Source organism: Eschrichtius robustus, chromosome 9 (assembly GCF_028021215.1).
Source record: "Eschrichtius robustus isolate mEscRob2 chromosome 9, mEscRob2.pri, whole genome shotgun sequence".
Lineage (NCBI taxonomy): Eukaryota > Metazoa > Chordata > Mammalia > Artiodactyla > Eschrichtiidae > Eschrichtius > Eschrichtius robustus.
Window position 1 is genome coordinate 51,013,882 of NC_090832.1, and position 14,497 is coordinate 51,028,378.

The 14,497-nt window shown below is 42.4% G+C and overlaps 1 pseudogene; it reads right to left on the bottom strand.

The window, feature by feature from the left end:
• LOC137769546 (coiled-coil domain-containing protein 162-like) overlaps window positions 1-13,747 on the bottom strand; it is a 43,325-nt pseudogene extending 29,578 nt beyond the window's left edge.
• Window positions 13,748-14,497: the final 750 nt, after the last annotated feature.

Genomic DNA, 14,497 nt, shown 5'->3' on the forward strand with positions numbered 1-14,497 from the left:
GAAGATGAACTTTAGCTCCTGCACTGAAGCAGCAACACGGCTGACACATATGTGATGAGGCATACACACAGTTATTCAGAATAGCATTGTTGAGGACAGCAAAAACTTAGAAACGACACACAAACTGTAGTATATCCTTACAATGGGATAGTATGCAGCTGTAAAAAAAAAGAATTTCTCCATGTACTGATGTGAAATTTCCACAGATTAAGTGGAAAATGCAAGGTGTAGGAAAGTGGATATAAAATGCTATCTTTTATAAGAAAGATACAGAAAATACAATAAAGGGAGAGACCATCCCCTCAAGCCTATTCAAGGTCATTGGTCCAAATATTTGGCTTTCTCTGATATCATCACTTCTTCCCTCTTTCCTGAATCATTCACAAGAGCACACATTATTTCTCCCACCTCATAAAAATTCTCCACTTGACCCCATTTCCCCTGTCAGCGTTTGCCTCATTTCTTTGCTCCCTTTCTAGCAAATCTCTCAGAAAGAGATGTCTATACTTAATGTCTGTGACTTCTCTCAAAATCCTTCTTAGACTCACTCACACAACTTTTACCTTCCACTCCACTGAAACTGATTTTGTCATAAACACCAGAGACCTCAACATGGCTAAAACCAGTGGTTTTACTTGACTGCTAATAACATTTCACACAATTTGTCACTTCCTCCTGCTTGAGAAACTTCTATCACCAGACGTTGGGACACCACCCTGCCTAGTTTTCCTCTACCTCACTGTTCCCTGTAGGTTCCTTTTGCTGGTTCTCCTCCTGCCTCCCCCCTCCACCGCCAGCTCTTAACATTAGAGTGTCCTAGGACTCAGCCCTTGGTTCACCGTTTCTGTTTTTTCTATCTGCACTCACCCCCTTGGCTATCTCATTTAGTATCATGGCTAAATACCATCTGTATGCTGACAACCCTCAAATTTAGATCTAATATCCACTTGGCATCTCTTCTTGGATGTCTAAAAGGCATTTCAAACTTCACTTGTGCATAATTAAATTTCTGATCTTCCCTCCCTAACTTGCCATCTCAACTGATGGCAATTCAGTTTTCCCAATTGTTCAGGTCAAAAGCCTGGGAGTCATCATGGACTCTTCTCTTTTTCCCAAACCCTATACCCAATTCATCAGTGACTACTTTAAAAATATGCCCAGAATCTTACCACTTAATACTTCCACTGCTCCCAAACTTGTTTGATTCACCATCTCCTCTTGCCTGGATTATTGCAATAGCCTCAAAACCAGCCTCTCCCTTCTTCCACCCTTTGTTCCCAACATAGCAGCCAGAGAGATTCTATTCAAATATAAGTCAGATCATGCCACTCAAAATCTGGGACAGGCTCTCCATCGCATTCAGAGTAAACATTAAAGTCCTTGCAAGCTCCTGCACAGTCTGTTGTCTTTTCATGCTTCCTCTCTGACTTCATCTCCTACTACCCTCCCTCACTCTCTCCGCTCCAGCCACACTTGGGTCTCTGCTGTTCCATGAATATGACAGGCATGCTCTGCTTCGGGCCTTTGTATGGGCTGTCTGGAATGCTCTTCCCCCAGATACCCACATAGCTAACTCCCTCACCTTCTTCAACTCTGCTCAAAATGTCACTTTCTCAGTGAAGTCTATCCTGACCACCCTATTTAAAATTACAGTGTGCCCCTTTGAACCTTCACACCACCATCCTCCTCACTCTATTATTTTCTTATTTCTTATGTTCATTGATTATTGTCTGTCTACCCCCTTCTAGATGATAAATTCCATGAGAGTAAGGATTTTTGCTCCATGACAGTTAGGATGTACAGTAGTCTTCCCTTATTCGTGGTTTTGCTTTCTGCAGTTTTAGTTACCTGTGGTCAACTGCAGTCCGCAAATATTAAATGGAAACTTGCAGAAATAAACAATTCATAAGTTTTAAATTGAGCACCGTTTTGAGTAGCGCGATGAAATCTTGGGCCATCCTGCTCCATCCCGCCCCACCCGGGATCCCCAACCACTAATATAGTCTCCTCCTGACATCCAACCATGGACGTCATAATGGCCCGATGATCCAGGGTCACCTGAAGCAGATGATCCTCTTTCTGACCTATCGTTAGAAGATCAATAGAAGCCCAGTGCTAAATCACAATGCCAATGTCATTCGCCTCACTTCCTCTCATCACGTAGGCATTTTATCATCTCATACCATCACAACAAGAAGGGTGAGTACAGTACAATATTTCGAGAGAGACCACATTCACATAACTTTTTTATAATATATTGTTATAAGTGTTCAATTTTATTATTAGTTATTGTTGTTCATTTCTTACTGTGCCTAACTTATAAACTTTATTGTAGGTATGTGTGTATAGGAAAAAAACACAGTATACTATATATATATATAGGGTTTGGTACTAGCTCTGGTTTTAGGCATCCACTAGGGGTGTTGCAACATACTCCCCACAGAAAAGGGGGGACTATTGTATTCCCCATACAGTGCTTAAAATATATAGCCTAGAAAATAGCAGGTGCTTAGGAAATAGGTATTGAATAAAAGAATGAAATAGTATATGTATAAAAAGCACTGAAAAGGATATATTAAAAACTGAAAAAGATGATTACATAGGAGTGGCAGAAGGGGGTCAATGGTGGCAACAAGCCTGCTAAATATATATGTTTTATGTCATTTTGAGCTTTGAACCAGGTAAGTGCATTATCTGTTAAAAAATAAAATCAAATTTAAAAATAGTATGACAGTGCTGGAACAATGAAGTATGTCAACACTCTTTAACTTCCATATGGGAGAGCAAAAGTACTTGTGTACGTCAATTATTTTGTGTGGGGCCTACTTCCTCGCGCATGGCCCCAGGAGAGTCCTTTTTTTTTTTTTTTTTTAATTGAGGTATAATTGACCTACAACATTGTGTTAGTTGCAGGTGCACAACATAGTGATTCAATATTTCTATACATTACAAAATGATCACCACCATAAATCTAGTTACCATCTGTCACCATACAAAGTTATTACAATATTATTAACTATATTCCCTCTGCTGTACATTTCGTCCGCATGACTCATTTACTTTGTAATTGGAAGCTTGCACCTCTTAACCTCCCTCACTTTTTTTTTTTTTTTTTAATTTTTTAACATCTTTATTGGAGTATAATTGCTTTACAATGGTGTGTTAGTTTCTGCTTTATAACAAAGTGAATCAGTTATACATATACATATGTCCCCATATCTCTTCCCTCTTGCATCTCCCTCCCTCCCACCCTCCCTATCCCACCCCTCTAGGTGGTCACAAAGCACCGAGCTGATCTCCCTGTGCTATGTGGCTGCTTCCTACTAGCTATCTATTTTACATTTGGTAGTGTATATACGTCCATGCCACTCTCTCACTTTGTCCCAGCTTACCCTTCCCCCTCCCCGTATCCTCAAGTCCATTCTCTAGTAGGTCTGCATCTTTATTCTTTATTCCCGTCTTGCCCCTAGGTTCTTCATGACCTTTTTTTTTTTTTTTTTTTAGATTCCATACATATGTGTTAGCATACGGTATTTGTTTTTCTTTTTCTGACTTATTTCACTCTGTATGACAAACTCTAGGTCCATCCACCTCACTACAAATAACTCAATTTCGTTTCTTTTTATGGCTGAGTAATATTTCATTGTATATATGTGCCACATCTTCTTTATCCATTCATCTGTTGAGGGACACTTAGGTTGCTTCCATGTCCTGGCTATTGTAAATAGAGCTTCAGTGAACATTTTGGTGCATGACTCTTTATTAATTATGGTTTTCTCAGGGTATATGCCCAGTAGTGGGATTGCTGGGTCATATGGTAGTTCTATTTTTAGTTTTTTAAGGAACCTCCATACTGTTCTCCATAGTGGCTGTATCAATTTACATTCCCACCAACAGTGCAAGAGGGTTCCCTTTTCTCCACACCCTCTCCAGCATTTATTGTTTCTAGATTTTTTGATGATGGCCATTCTGACCGGTGTGAGATGATATCTCATTGTAGTTTTGATTTGCATTTCTCTAATGATTAATGATGTTGAGCATTCTATCATGTGTTTGTTGGCAATCTGTATATCTTCTTTGGAGAAATGTCTATTTAGGTCTTCTGCCCATTTTTGGATTGGGTTGTTTTTTTGATATTGAGCTGCATGAGCTGTTTGTAAATTTTACCTCACCTATTTCTCTCCTCTTCCCACTCCGGGGGAGTCCTGAAGCTGACAGAGCCCTATGGCGTCAGAGGTGGAAGCCAAGCCCTGCCCCACTCCCTTTTCTGTTGGGGGTGGGGCTGGCCACCAGCAAGTGTACCCACAGGGCCTCTCCCTGCCCCCACCTGTTTCTAATTTTAGAAGAGATTTCCTACTCATACTTTCATTTTCTGACGGGAGACTCAGTGTACACAAGAGAAAGCGTCCAGCAAAATCCTCCCAGAAATGTGGACATGACAGAGCAGGAGCCTCTGGTATTTGCACTTATTATTTATCAGGGGTCCTGTTTTTCAAAATGGAATTCCACATCTCTTCTACAATTGGCTACTTTCCATCATAAACAAATAAATCTGATTTTGGTTTTTCTTTAATAATAAAGGTGAATAGACATATCACCACTGTCCTAGCATAGTTGAAGTAGAAAATCCAAGAGTTAATGTTGTGCCTAGAAGTTCATGCTTCTAAGATGTTTAAGACTTCCATAAGTCTAAACTTTGACAAGACAGAGCTCATGTATGTTTCAGAAATGTTCAGATAAGAAACTGGATACTTTTTCCAGGGTACTCGCCTGGCAGGTCTCTGGTTCACAGATAAGCCTTGCGAGGGGCCACACACTTCTAGTTTGGGGATCTTCGCCTGGCAAATGCCCACAGAGCTGGTTTGGGGTTTAGCTATGGGTTCACCTGAGGGGGTAATAGTTTACTGAAGTGTTGGGAATTCTTCCCGGCATGCTTCCTCCTCCTGAGTTCAAGTTCAGACATGCACCTGCATCTGTAGGCAGGAGTCAGGCGAAGTCAGGATGAGAAGAATTCATCCAAGAGAAACAGTTCCTGGCCAGGTGGTGTTGGTGGTCTCCAAAGGTGTCCCATTTTCAGTGTGTGTGTGTGCATGGCTTCTTTAAGACAAAGCATGGAGGTGGGAGGGAGATAGCACACTGGGGGTACAATTAGGGTTTTTTCTTCCCTCTCACTCTGTTCCTAAGTCATTTGACTGAAGGAAACTTTGACTTCCTGGTGGCCAAACCACTTCGTCTCTCTTCCTCTCTGAACACCCCACACCCACACAGCCCCCTCCCTCTGAAGGGCATCTTGGTTTGGCAGCACTTCACGTCTCTAACACAACCACCAACGCTCTGCACCTGAGCGGCCCCTGCATCCTAAGCCAAGGCAGAACTGAAATTTGAAGGCACACAACTGCCAATCACAGTTGTTCTCTTGATCAGCTGGGTGGCTGGGGGCAATGGGTAGGTTGAAAACCTTATTGCTTCAAGCATATGTGTGAATTTTGTACTCCTGTGTTTCTCAAACTGCTCCCCAGAACACTAGTTCTTTGAGGTGATGAAAGATATTCCCAAGGGAATAAAAGGGTTCTGTGGTCAAATAAATTCAAAGAACATTTCATACTCTCTCTCTGGAGATTCAACACACAGTAGGATAGTAAAGTCTCTGAGAAAGTCTGGAGTAAAGGTACCTTTCTAACATTATTTACTCCCAGTTTCCCAAACTTATTTTTAAAAAGCAAATAAAACCCTTCTTCCCTAACCCCTGCAAAACACAGTAGAAATCCTCCTGTCCAATGCAATCAAGACTAAGAGTTGGTTGGTCAATCATAAGAAGTCTGTTAAACCAGAGAATGCTTAAAAAATGACATGCACTATCTTAAACATTTTATTTAAATTAAAAATACACAAATATACAAACATTTGCCAATCTTCTAACATAGAGCCTAGGCTTTTTCTTTGTATGTAACCACTCACTGGAGTTCTGTACCATCTTTCCTCTATAAATCATAATACATAGTGTGTGGTCTACAATTTCTAGTGTGTGTGTGTTTTTTGGTGTGTTTCTTTTTATGGAGAGAAATCTTAAAGACCATGAAACAATCAAAAAGCATTATTTTTTGTTTTTTAAATGAAGTTTTAGGTTCACAGAATAATTGAACAGACAATTCAGAGAGTTCCCATAAATCCCCTGCACCCTCACCCAAAACATACAGCCTCCCCGGCTATCAACATCCCGCACCAGTGTGGTACATCTGCTACAACTGATGAACATACATTGACACATCACTATCATCCAAAGTCCACAGTGTACATTACGGTTCACTCTTGTGAAACTATGGGTCGGACACATGTATAATGGCATGTATCCACTACTGTAGTATCATACAGAATAGTTTCATTGCCCTAAAAATCCTCTGTGCTCTGTTATTCATTGTTCTCTCCTCTCTCAACTGCTGGCAACCACTGATCTTTTTACTGTCTCCCTGGTTTTGTCTTTTCTTGAATGTCACATAGTTGGAATCATACAATATGTAGCCTTTTCAGTTGGCTTCTTTCACTTAGTAACATACATTTAAGCTTCCTCCATGTCTTTTCATGATTTGATAGCTCATTTCTTTTTAGTGTTCAGTAATATTCCATTGACTGGATGTACCACAGTTTATCTATTTCAACTTAGTTTTTAGAGAACAGATCTTTCTTTTTGTACTCCTATTTCATTGGTTTACATAATCATTAAATTACTCAAACACAATGACAAGTAAAACTGGCACAAACAGGTTTGGAGCAAACAACGATCAATGATGCTAGGTAAACGTATGCAACCCAAAGGCTGTGATTAGTGAGTACTTTGCTGGCTTGTGCTACCAAGGGAATGGAAAGCTTCAGGTAATCCATGGGTCTGTTAGTGAAGGGGTTTGGGAGAACTACTGCATTAACATGCTGAGGAGTTAGTATTCCAGGGCACACTGCCGGGGAAATGCTGACTTAGCCCATGTTCTCCCAAATGTTTTGATTGTGCTTCCTTCAAGAAAAGCATTTTTGTTCACTCACCTTTAACATATGCCTGTTTATGTATTCATAACTACCTCCAGTACTATCAATGGCTAATATTGCAAAGCATGATGTACATAGGGTGAGATTCATCAACAATAAGAATGAATCTCAATCCACATTCCCAATAGTTTCTTTGACTTAAAAAAAAGTTTTGTCTGACTTCTTAGATGTGATTAGGTTATCTTATTTAACCTCATAATGTGGCTCAAGATAAGCATGTACTAGGATTAGTACTGTCAACTCTACTCTTTCTTATTATTCTCTTGCGTATTGCCTCCCCGTGGTCACTTCAGGACACCTTAGTGTAGAGTGTAACATGGGCTTCTTATAGACAGATGTAATCTATTTAGAAGTTCTAGTATTTTCTTCCCACACCCCTGGGATATATGCCTCCACTTTGGAGGCTGCTGGCCTTATAAACTGCTCAGAGAAATTTAGAAAATCAATTAAAAATTACTTCAATGCCAAAATGTCAAAGATGGGGAATGGCAGAGCCTTTTTGAATCAGTGGAGCCCATCTCTTTGTTAAGCAAGCCCTGAGGCTGAGTGAGGATATCTGGGGCTGCTTTTGATCACTCTCAGGGGAGCACAAGCTACCAAGAACTAGCACCAGACCAGGTGTGGCTGCCACATTTTCAGATGCTCACTGACAAACTGGAAGCTCATTCAGAAGCTGTATAAAAAGATTAAGCTCCAAGACAAGGTGGGGAGGAGGGAAGGAAATAGGGGAGAAGTATTTGAGCCTGTGATGTCCCCTGTTCTCAATACTCTCCATTCCCAACTCCCTCTGGAGAAACCCCTAGCCCCAAGCTAACCTTGACCACAAATGGTGATCTCTGCATGAAGAAGCAGCCCCTGCTGGAAGCCCAATCCACTATGGCTGCTTCTTCCTGCTGAGATGAGCAGTAGGTGAGTGTGAGTTCCAAGGTTTTATCACCCTCTTCCACACACCCAGCTCATAGAGGTCTCAGGAAGACTAAGTCGAAGAATATAAAAACACCCCTAGCACACAGTGGGGACTCCATCACTTGTACTGGGGGAACTCAGCACAGGAGACCCAGGCCTCTCCACCGAATCATGCTGAACCATGATTCAAAAACAAAAACCAACAATAACAAAACACCCTCATTACTGGCATTTATTTTAAAAATCTTAAGAGTACAGAATCTGAACAAGACTTTAGAATTGGCCAGTATACTCTAGGTTTTGGTAAGGTTTGGTAATATCAACCTTACCACCATTAAAAATAACTCTACCCCTCCCCTTTGCCTGACTCCCACCAGCCCCTTACTGAAGGCCCTTTCCAAGCACAGCTGACAAGCACCCTGCACAAGGCAACACACAGCACAGCTGCAAAGCAAAGACACTTCCTCCCCTGGGCCCCCACCCGGACTTCTCAGAAGCATCACAGCCCTGAAAAGTGCAGATGGTTGCACCTGCCGTGTGCTTGTGGATTTTCTCCAAGGACTCGGAAGGGAACCGCCTGGATGCAGCAAACACGGCACAAACAACAGACGCTTTGTGTCTTGTTAAATGTTCTGTAATCGGAGCTCAACCACACTCCACTCTCTGGTGACAGTCAGAGATGCCCATTTGGTGGGGGCTTGCTCTCTCACTGCACAGCCTTTTCCCAAAGTCCTGCTTACAGAATTCAGTTACTCGAAGCACTGATAAAACCACAGTGTCTTAGATGCCCACAGAGGTTATTAATTAACATTACAATGTCTGTGAACCTTGTCTCAAAAGGAAACCCTTATTTATTTTGTCAGTCAAACAACTCCCCTTAGCTCAAAGGTTGTGGATTTTCCTACAGAATTAGTAGGAGTTAGGGGTAGACACTGTAGTTCAGAAAGGACCAGCCACATAATCTATCGTGCCCCATGAAAAATAAAAACGCAGACCTTGTTCAAAAGGCAGGAAAAGGGCTTCCCTGGTGGCGCAGTGGTTAAGAATCTGCCTGCCAATGCAGGGAACACGGGTTCGAGCCCTGGTCTGGGAAGATCCCGCATGCCGCGGAGCAACTAGGCCCGTGAGCCACAACTACTGAGCCTGCGCGTCTGGAGCCTGTGCTCCACAACGGGAGAGGCCGCGACGGTGAGAGGCCCGCGCACCGCGATGAAGAGTGGCCCCCGCTCACCACAACTGGAGAAAGCCCTCGCACAGAAACGAAGACCCAACACAGCCAAAAATAAATATAAATAAATAAATAAATTTATTAAAAAAAAAAAAAAGCAGGAAAAAAGTGCCGTTAAAGGTACTAAAATATAAAATGTTCTTCTTTCTTCTTCAGTCTCTCTCTTGACCTGTCACAGTGTTTTTGTTTTTAATGTTGGCTCCTTGGCATGGGGATGCGCTCAGGGCAAGTAGAACCTTCATAGGCACCAGGGGCCCCGCCCTGTGACTGGTGCATGAATGTACCTGGTCTACTAGCTACTGGACTGAGGCTTCGTGCCGAGCCAGGGGCGAAGAAGTTGAGCTGGATGTCTCCTCTTCCTGCAGGCCCATTGCTCCTATCTACCGCGGATGGGCAACCCCAAGGGTATTGCAACCTCTGCCCTGGGATATTCTAGGTTCCCAGGGATGGGCAACAAGCTCACACCCAGTGAGTCACCCATCAAACATAGCCTGGTGCTGCCAGTCTGGGGTCCCTGAAATGCTGTCAGGTACACATGCCCTACACATGCCCTCGCTGTGCTCAGGCCCCCACTAGGTGGGGAGTGGCAGCCATTGCTGGATGCGGATGGTGAGGGGGAAGTTCGTGGTGCCTGGGGTGCCAGAGGGCAGAGGAACAGGCAGCTGAGAACTCCTCCTGGCAAGGTGGGGAGGCAGCAGGAGTGCGTGTGAGCCCAGGCTACAAGCCTTTGGTGCATCCTCCATTGACTCACTGGATGCCACTTACAAAATACAAATTCTAAGTGAAAATGAAGAGTACAAGATGGAACCTACAAAGCATTAAACCCCAAGTGCCCCTGTGAGAGTCCTGTGGGAGTGCACTAGTCACTTGCCCATTAAGTCACCCTGACTTTAGACCTCAAATGAAACAATTTTGATTGTCTTCCCACCCCAAATATATGTATTTCTAAGATATATATTTATATACGCTTATACATAAGAAAAAGCTTTATGTGTTTCCCCCATTTCAACTTTATTTCAGCTATGAGTTAATCAGCAGAGACTGAAGTTTATAAATGTTTTCTACTTAAAAGCCCTTTAAGTCAAGAATATATATCAAAACGGTAAAAGTACTTCTCTCTGAGCACAGAGAACTATAGTCAATATCTTATAATAAACTACAACGGAAAAGAACCTGATAAAGAATATATAACTGAATCACCAGAAACTAATACAACATTGTAAATCAACTATACTTCAATAAAAAAAAATTTTTTTAAGTACTTATTTCTTGGGCCAAGGTGTTAAAAAGTAATTTTTATACTATTTTCTGGGTATTGTAGTGTTTTTGTTTTTGTTTTTCCATGAATATGGACACATGGATTGCTTTCATAATTAGGAAAAAATAATAAAAATGTTATTTTATAAAGTAATAAAATAAACATACTTTACCTATAGGGAGAGTATGCTGCTCCTTGGACTTTTCTGATACAACCAGTGTTATCTCTCTGTTAACTTAATACCTCCTGGATCATATGAATTTCAAAATTTTCCAGAAGTTTCTGAAGATAGAGTAAGCAGTTTGAGAGCCACTCACTCTCCACTATTAGCTTATACTCTAGGCTCCTAAATTCTTGCATAAGGGCCTTGGGCTGGGTCCTGTCCTTTTGTTACTCTCTCCTGGGGAAGAAGAAACGGTTCCTTTTTTTGGGTTCCCAAGTGGGGTAGATGCACCTTTTTGGAGACAGACATCTTTTTTTCCTGGCCCACATCTTGATTGATAAAATATATCCCTTTTTACCAGGTTCTGCTAAATTGCAAAGTGCTCAATGTCTGAAGAGACCTCTTGTGTTTTGGAGTCTCTAAATGCGGCCAAGAATTTCGAGCTGTTATTATAAGAAGCGCTTAGGTCTGAAACTCAATTTAGTTACCAAAGAGGATTTCACGGGAAGATTTAAAACTCCATACATGATCAAGAAAAAACTGTGTCCCAATACCCCTGAGCCCTTACTCTACCCATTATGCTTGCAAAGCCCACGTTTCTCCCTGTCAGAGGACCCCAGGTGCTAGAGAGGAAGCAGAGTTCAGAAGGGTAAGCAACGGGCTTGGGACTGGGGTGTGTGTGTGGGCGGGGGGCGGGGGGGAGAGTGCTGAGTTCTCCTGGATGCTCAGTGGACATACACCTCTGCACTTACACCCAACCAGCTAGAGTCTTTGTTCCCTGTTACAATAAGCACAGCCAGGCAGAGCCCGCATCCCAGGACCAAGAGGAACAAACACTTGGGAAAACAACCCCTCCACACAGACCATCAACACACACCAAATAGACTAGTACATAAATTGTGTTGTCTTATTCTCGGGAAAACAATCACAGGAGCTATTTTAAATATTCCACTTCCATGAGTGTGCGTGTTGCAGAGGGGATACCTGTGTGCAGGATTTTATGTTTAAGATGCTAGTGGTTATGTTTTCTATTGTCTTTTTTGCAGTGGTGCATTTTAATTTGAGGAAAATAAAAATATGAAAACCTAGACTTACAGAACTGAGATGTTAAAGGGTAGTTATTTGCTTAATCAAAGCCCCACATACCTTTACACACTGAGTTTCCTCAGTCTGTTCAGCAATTTACAAACCCTCAATATACACTTATCTTCTTAGAAAAAACACCACTTGGGTATATCTGTAGTTTTACATGCTAATGTCATAAAGCAAATTTTCAAGTCAAGTTCAAGATAGCTCCTGCAATGGACTTGAGGACACAGGGTCGGGGCGGGGGGGGGGAGGAGGAAGCTGGGGTGAAGTTAGAGTGGCATGGACATACACACACTACCAAATGTAAAATAGATAGCCAGTGGGAAGCAGCCACATAGCACAGGGAGATCAGCTTGGTGCTTTGAGACCACCTAGAGGGGTAGGATAGGGAGGGTGGGAGGGAGACGTAAGAGGGAGGGGATATGGGGATATATGTATGCATATGGCTGATTCACTTTGTTGTACAACAGAAACTAACACAGTATTGTGAAGCAATTATACTCCAATAAAGATCTATTAAAAAGGAAAAGAGGGGGCTTCCCTGGTGGCACAGTGGTTGAGAGACTGCCTGCCAATGCAGGGGACACGGGTTCAAGCCCTGGTCTGGGAGGATCCCACATGCCGCGGAGCAACTAGGCCCGTGAGCCACAATTACTGAGCCTGCGCGTCTGGAGCCTGTGCTCCGCAACAAGAGAGGCCTGCGCACCGCGATGAGGAGTGGCCCCCACTTGCCGCAACTGGAGAAGGCCCTGGCACAGAAACGAAGACCCAGCGCAGCCATAAATAAATAAATAAATAATTAAAAAAAAAAAAAGAAAAGAAAAGAAAAAGAAAAAAAAATAGCTCCCGCATACCTGCTGAGTTTTTATTTCAATTTCTGAAGCTCCTTTGGGGAGAAGAGTAGACTTACTACTTATTATAAGTCCTTCAAATTCATCTTCTTTCCCTATCCGCCTAGCTATAGCTTTCATGCTGGGGTAGAGAATGTCAGTTCTATTAAAGAAGAGAGACAGAAATTAACAAACATTTTTTCTCTTTCAGATTCTCTGACAATTCTTTTCATTCATGTTCTGTTTCCTGTCATCATGCATAAACCTCCCAACTTATCACAGACACTTACATCGACATCTAAATCCACCACAGTTACCACTCCCTTAGTCAATATTAAATCGTGAGGGCTTTTCCCATTGGGCACATTTAATTTCAGTCTTCATTCTTCAAAATATTGACAAGTCTTCTCACTCCCTGTTTACCAGGAAAGCTGACTGTCATAACTCATAAGATAGACAATTTGGACTAGACCACCAAAGTGAGCCCTAATACCCTCAGTAAGGTCCTGGGGTGGTGGTTGGGTGCTTAGTGAATGCTTGTTTGGTTACAGACACATGGCAGAAACCACATGCCTTTCCCGCCATCTAAGTCATCCCAGCCAGGGCTTGAAGTTGAGAAAACAACATAGCATTCTGCAGACTAAACACCTCATGCTGCACCATATTGTACCCTTGGCTGTGATGCCTGAAGCTCTCAGAGACTCATTAGACTTGGGTCTAATGGGGCAGAGAGCGGAGAGGAGGTCACGGCAGCAGCACTCCCCACTCAATTCTCGCTGGGATCCTATGAGCTAAAAAGCTTAGAGTTAGCACTGAAGAGACACTTCAGAAGCACCAGTTCCCAGGGATAGAACTCTGGGTAAATGATATACAGTGTTGCTCAGTGGAATCCAGGGCTGTCCCTGCAGTCAATAGAACTCAGCTTTTCCTGTAAAGCACTGTTCATAGAGACATACTGCCCAGCTTCCTCTGTGATCAGTGGGGCTAGGCATACCAAATTCATGGACCAAATGTCACCCTCAGAGCAAGGGCAGTAATCTGCCAGATTCCAGGTTCCACTCCTTCACATGAATTTCCCCCTGAGCACACTCACCCATAGAGCTCCGAGAACTGTTTGTGGAGAGAGGGAGAATTGATGTCCTGGCCTCACAGCTTGAGTCGGCCCCAGTGATCCTTTAGCACTTCCAGTTGCTTCCAGAGCACCAGAAATGATCTCAGCAAAGCAAGGGACATCACTGCATCACATGGGCCCCCCAGCAGCCTGGAGGTCTTTGGGCTGCTTTGGAACCGACTTCTGAATCCTTGCACTCTGGACAAATCTGGCTGAAAGCATTACAGAAATTCTTTTTTTTTTTTTTTTTTATTAGTCATAGACCACTACAGGATGACCTTTTACATTCATTCAGCTCATGCAGAACGAAGTCTTTGGAGAATGACTTTTCTCCCCAGGAGGAATGGTTTACAGGCCAGCAGCACATGTAGAGCTTAGAGAGTATAAGCATCCTTCCTGAATAGACAGTATATAGAAAGGAGAGAAATGTCTCCATTTCAATTTTCTGCTTGAGCTGTGAACCACTCACTTTAAAACTCTTTTACTTGGGTGCCAATATTTTATCTACCTTTGAAAAATTGAGCCTTTCATGTTTAGCCTCTGCATTTTGGAAAGAGCTCTTCAACACACTCAAGATTTAACAACCCATCATGGTAGAGCTATATTATAACTTTAAATTGGGGATTTTACCCATTTTATGGGTAAGGAAATGGAAACTTAAGTTTATCTTATCTCCTATTCCTCCTCCCATCCTTTAAAAGTTAGGCAGAGAACATATCTCTTGATTTGAATTTATTATTCAATAGGAAATTTCACTTTAAAATTATGATTTGTTCATTCATTCACTGGTGCTTTCCTTAAATAAGTGTTTGTTGAGGGGCTGCTGTGAGCCCGGGAGGACGTGGAGGGAATAAGGTTTTCATGTCCCTGCTCT